Raw genomic sequence first — 5,904 nt, 5'->3', positions numbered from 1 at the left:
GCTGCTTGTGAATCGTGCCGCCACACACACCCGAGTGCAGGTGTCTTCTGCACAGACTGCGGGCCTCGCTCTTCTGAATGCCGCTAGCTCGCCACGCACCCACGGGTGAACCTGGTCAGGGTACTTTCTCTCGGGGGCAGACTCTGATCCTGGCGGGCTACCGGTGTCTCTGTTTGCTCGTTTCTTTCTTCCATTTCGGGAAAGGCTTCCTTACTGGGTGTGGAAATCTCCTATGCCTTTCCTCGCCTATTCTGTCAGCTTTAAAATTCTCTTTCAGTTGCCACCCTCACAGATGGATTAGGAAACTCTTTCCGGTGCACTCATTAGTGAAATGACCTCAATGAAGCTGGAATCCAATATCTAATCGCCGATTTTTAGCGAGTCCACACGCCAGGGTGGTCGGGGTCCAATGCAGCCCCGGCCAGGCCCAGGCCCCTTGGACTGGGCCACAGGAGGACACAGAGGAGGGTCCCGGCCCCCACGGTCGCGTTGCCGGCAGTTCTCCAAGGGCTTGGGCGTTTTCCAGAGGTAGGAGATGGAGGGGACTGATTTCTTCAGCGCCCCACAAACCACGCCACCCCACCCATGGGACACATCCCTAGAGAGAGAGAGAGACGCCCCATACACTCGCTCCCCTCCCCCATGAGCTGTGCCCCAGCCCGGGCCCGGGGGAATAGGCGGCAGCCCACCCACAGGGTGGGGGGCGCAGCTGAAAGGGGTTGTCGGGGAGGGCGGCCCCTGCCTGGGGTCAAAGGGCGGGCGACCCGCGCGTGCGCAATCGGCGGCGGCGGCGGCGGCCACGAGCTGGGGGTGGGCCAGGCGAGGAGAGGAAGGGGGCTGGAAGGTCTCCACCTTGGCGAGTCCAGCCGTGGAGGCGCATCTTGTGTGAGTGTGAGTGAGTGAGTGTGAGTGTGAGTGTGAGTGTGTGTGTGTGTGTGTGTGTGTGTGTAGAGAGAGACAGCCCCCCACCCCGGCCCGCCGCTCCCTGCCCGCCCCGCCCCGCCCCGCCCCGCCTGTCACCCCCGTCCCTCGGAGCCCGCCGGACCCGGCCGGTGAACTCAACAGGCCCGGCCCGGTGCGGGTCAGCGCCGGCGCGGGGCCTGGGGCGGGGGGAGGAGGCGGCGGGGAAGCGCAGAGAGGCTCGGCTTCTTGAGCGGGGCAGGGGCGCCCTCCGCCGTCTAGGGCCACACCACCCTGAACGCGCCCGATCTCGTCTGGTCTCGGAAGCTAAGCAGGGTCGGGCCTGGTTAGTACTTGGATGGGAGACCGCCTGGGAATACCGGGTGCCGTAGGCTTCTTCTTTTTTTTTTTTTTGTTTTGCCTCTTGTTCTGTCCCCTTTCTGGGAGCGAGTCGGCGGCCCGGGGTGGGGGTCACCCCCACCCTCAGCGCCCGCCGCGGTGCCTGGCGCCCCAGCCCGCACCGTGGGGCCTCCTCTTGTCCCAAGCCGCGACACCGCCGTCACGCGGCAGCATGCGTGGCTTCTGGACTGTCAGGTCTCAGACCAAAGGTCTGCTCTGTGGGAACCGACACGCTGGAGGAAACCTTGAGAGTCTGAGAGGGGAGGGAGTTCCAGAAGAAGGCCAGGATGTCATTTTGAGGGAGTATGTGACCAGAACTCGTCCCGTTGCTTTTGGGGTTCTATGGGCTACACGTAGGAATCTTTGGTGGTGGCACCTGATGTTGGGGGATCCGGAGTCACACCCAGACCTGCTCCACAGGCCTCCTTTTACTTTTCTCTTCGGATTCATTATGTTTAAAAAGTGTCTCTTATCTCTATGATTGCATTTTCTTTTCTCTCTCTTTTCAAGCAGATGATGGGAGTCCAAGTATTAAGGTGACATGTGTTGCCCGTGCCCCCCTCCCCCCTGTGTTCTTATTCATTTACCTCTGATGTTGTTCCAGCGTATTGTGGGGGTACCAATGTTAAGGTCGGGTACGTTGCCCTCTCCCAGCCTCCCCCCTCCGGTCAGAGCCTCAAGTGCGCCCATCCCCCAGTCGGTGCGCACCCACCCCATTCCTAATGGAGGTGTATGCCCATCCCCTCCCCCCACCCGCCCGACACCCACCCGATGAAGGTGATTCCTCTGTGTCCACTTAGGTGTCCATCGGTTCGTACCCATTTGCTGGTGAGCGCGAGCACGTGGTGCTCGTGTGTCCATTCTTGGGCTACCTGGCTTACTGGAACGGGTTCCAGCTCTGGCCAGGAGAACCACGAGAGGTGCCCTCTCACCGCTGCTCCTCCTAGCTGAATAGCACTCCGTGGTGTCCACGCGCCACATTTCATTTACGCACTCGTGGGTCGATGGGCACTCGGGTCGCTTCCAGGTCTTTGCGATTGTGACTTGTGCCCTGACTCTAACCCTAACCCTTACCCAGCCCGTCTCCTCCTCGGCCCCTGCCTGACTGACTCCTTCCCGCCCGGCCTGTCACCTGTCACCGTCCTCTGCCCCTGCCTGACACGCTCCTCCCCGCCCGGGCCGTCACCGTCCTCGGCCCCTGCCTGACGGGGCTCCTCCGTCGCCTGGGCCTTCCAAGGGCTTGGTGTGGACGCTGGTTCCAGGACGCCCTCCCAGGAACCCGGTAGCAGGGCGGCCGCAGCGTCTCGCGCCACCCAACCGTCCGCCGGCCGGCGGCCGGCGCTAAGTGGCCTGCGGGGGACGTGCCCCCACTGTGGGGCGGGCGCCCAGCCTGGTGTCTTCTCTGAGGCCCCGTGGCTGCTTTTCCCCCCCGCAAGGGGAGAGCCGCGGAGGTGGGGACCGCCTCCTCGTGGGGACGTACACCCAGCTCTCCACGTCGGATTCCGGGGCTCTCTGTCCTGCCAGAAGGCCCAGCTGGCCTGCGGGTCCTTAGAGTGGCAAAAACATCCGAAAACTGAGATTGAGGGTCCGGTGGTTGTCTGCACTTTTGTGCTGGGCACCCCAGGGAGGCCCGGGGGCTGGCTGGACAACGCGGTCTGCTGGGCAGGGGGGGGGGTTTGGAGGAGCAACTGATGCCCTTTGCACTTTGGGTAGCAAGTGTCTGAGGTGTCTCTGAGCCCTGCGCCATGTCGGGGGGTGGGGTGGGGGGTGGGAGGTCGGGGGGGTGGAGGAGCAGGAGGAGGAGGAGGAGGAGGTGGGAAGGGCCGTGGCCTGCAGTCGTGTTCCCGGGGTGGCTTCTTCCACAGGCTGCTTGGCCTGGGCTCCCTGCACCTGGGCCTTTGGAGGACTGGCCCTGTGCTTGCCAATGCTTCCCCTGCAGGGACCCAGAGCTGGGAGGTTGCATCTCTCAGCCCTGGGTCGGGCAGAGCCCCAGCGGGCCATGCCCACAACCTCTCTCAGCACGGGTCCCCCAGAAGGCTCCTTTGGGACCAGGATTCTCTTGCGGGTGACTCTTTAAGGTCTGGCCCCTGGATGGAGGGGCACCAGGAGTAGAGGAGCAGGAAGGGGAAGGGGGTGGCCATGCGAGGGGACACTTTCAGGCCAAGTCCCAGCTTCAGCCTGATCCTCCTGGGAACCCCGGGGTGTACGTCACACCTCCTGGTTGTCCCGCTCTGAGACAAGGGCTCTGAGACAAGGAGCCGGGCTTCGCATTCCCCCAGCAGCCAGTCGTGGGCTGAGGACACCTGGGGCGTTGGGAACTCCCTGGCTTCTCCTTGGCTTAACATCTGGAGCTGCTTGTGAATCGTGCCGCCACACACACCCGAGTGCAGGTGTCTTCTGCACAGACTGCGGGCCTCGCTCTTCTGAATGCCGCTAGCTCGCCACCCACCCACGGGTGAACCTGGTCAGGGTACTTTCTCTCGGGGGCAGACTCTGATCCTGGCGGGCTACCGGTGTTTCTGTTTGCTCGTTTCTTTCTTCCATTTCGGGAAAGGCTTCCTTACTGGGTGTGGAAATCTCCTATGCCTTTCCTCGCCTATTCTGTCAGCTTTAAAATTCTCTTTCAGTTGCCACCCTCACAGATGGATTAGGAAACTCTTTCCGGTGCACTCATTAGTGAAATGACCTCAATGAAGCTGGAATCCAATATCTAATCGCCGATTTTTAGCGAGTCCACACGCCAGGGTGGTCGGGGTCCAATGCAGCCCCGGCCAGGCCCAGGCCCCTTGGACTGGGCCACAGGAGGACACAGAGGAGGGTCCCGGCCCCCACGGTCGCGTTGCCGGCAGTTCTCCAAGGGCTTGGGCGTTTTCCAGAGGTAGGAGATGGAGGGGACTGATTTCTTCAGCGCCCCACAAACCACGCCACCCCACCCATGGGACACATCCCTAGAGAGAGAGAGAGACGCCCCATACACTCGCTCCCCTCCCCCATGCGCTGTGCCCCAGCCCGGGCCCGGGGGAATAGGCGGCAGCCCACCCACAGGGTGGGGGGCGCAGCTGAAAGGGGTTGTCGGGGAGGGCGGCCCCTGCCTGGGGTCAAAGGGCGGGCGACCCGCGCGTGCGCAATCGGCGGCGGCGGCGGCGGCCACGAGCTGGGGGTGGGCCAGGCGAGGAGAGGAAGGGGGCTGGAAGGTCTCCACCTTGGCGAGTCCAGCCGTGGAGGCGCATCTTGTGTGAGTGTGAGTGAGTGAGTGTGAGTGTGAGTGTGAGTGTGTGTGTGTGTGTGTGTGTGTGTGTAGAGAGAGACAGCCCCCCACCCCGGCCCGCCGCTCCCTGCCCGCCCCGCCCCGCCCCGCCCCGCCTGTCACCCCCGTCCCTCGGAGCCCGCCGGACCCGGCCGGTGAACTCAACAGGCCCGGCCCGGTGCGGGTCAGCGCCGGCGCGGGGCCTGGGGCGGGGGGAGGAGGCGGCGGGGAAGCGCAGAGAGGCTCGGCTTCTTGAGCGGGGCAGGGGCGCCCTCCGCCGTCTAGGGCCACACCACCCTGAACGCGCCCGATCTCGTCTGGTCTCGGAAGCTAAGCAGGGTCGGGCCTGGTTAGTACTTGGATGGGAGACCGCCTGGGAATACCGGGTGCCGTAGGCTTCTTCTTTTTTTTTTTTTTGTTTTGCCTCTTGTTCTGTCCCCTTTCTGGGAGCGAGTCGGCGGCCCGGGGTGGGGGTCACCCCCACCCTCAGCGCCCGCCGCGGTGCCTGGCGCCCCAGCCCGCACCGTGGGGCCTCCTCTTGTCCCAAGCCGCGACACCGCCGTCACGCGGCAGCATGCGTGGCTTCTGGACTGTCAGGTCTCAGACCAAAGGTCTGCTCTGTGGGAACCGACACGCTGGAGGAAACCTTGAGAGTCTGAGAGGGGAGGGAGTTCCAGAAGAAGGCCAGGATGTCATTTTGAGGGAGTATGTGACCAGAACTCGTCCCGTTGCTTTTGGGGTTCTATGGGCTACACGTAGGAATCTTTGGTGGTGGCACCTGATGTTGGGGGATCCGGAGTCACACCCAGACCTGCTCCACAGGCCTCCTTTTACTTTTCTCTTCGGATTCATTATGTTTAAAAAGTGTCTCTTATCTCTATGATTGCATTTTCTTTTCTCTCTCTTTTCAAGCAGATGATGGGGGTCCAAGTATTAAGGTGACATGTGTTGCCCGTGCCCCCCTCCCCCCTGTGTTCTTATTCATTTACCTCTGATGTTGTTCCAGCGTATTGTGGGGGTACCAATGTTAAGGTCGGGTACGTTGCCCTCTCCCAGCCTCCCCCCTCCGGTCAGAGCCTCAAGTGCGCCCATCCCCCAGTCGGTGCGCACCCACCCCATTCCTAATGGAGGTGTATGCCCATCCCCTCCCCCCACCCGCCCGACACCCACCCGATGAAGGTGATTCCTCTGTGTCCACTTAGGTGTCCATCGGTTCGTACCCATTTGCTGGTGAGCGCGAGCACGTGGTGCTCGTGTGTCCATTCTTGGGCTACCTGGCTTACTGGAACGGGTTCCAGCTCTGGCCAGGAGAACCACGAGAGGTGCCCTCTCACCGCTGCTCCTCCTAGCTGAATAGC

The 5,904-nt window shown here is 62.8% G+C and overlaps 2 non-coding genes across 2 annotated transcripts; both read left to right on the top strand.

Moving 5' to 3' along the window:
• Window positions 1–1,176: 1,176 nt before the first annotated feature.
• LOC142865248 (5S ribosomal RNA) lies at window positions 1,177–1,295 on the top strand. Its single transcript, XR_012915551.1, has one exon. It is a non-coding gene; the product is annotated as a 5S ribosomal RNA (ribosomal RNA).
• Window positions 1,296–4,825: 3,530 nt separating this feature from the next.
• LOC142865247 (5S ribosomal RNA) lies at window positions 4,826–4,944 on the top strand. Its single transcript, XR_012915550.1, has one exon. It is a non-coding gene; the product is annotated as a 5S ribosomal RNA (ribosomal RNA).
• The last annotated feature ends 960 nt before the right edge of the window (window positions 4,945–5,904 follow it).

Source organism: Microcebus murinus, chromosome 28 (genome assembly GCF_040939455.1).
Source record: "Microcebus murinus isolate Inina chromosome 28, M.murinus_Inina_mat1.0, whole genome shotgun sequence".
Classification (NCBI taxonomy): domain Eukaryota; kingdom Metazoa; phylum Chordata; class Mammalia; order Primates; family Cheirogaleidae; genus Microcebus; species Microcebus murinus.
The sequence above is the reverse complement of the archived record's forward strand: the minus strand, read 5'-3'. Positions and strand labels throughout refer to the sequence as shown.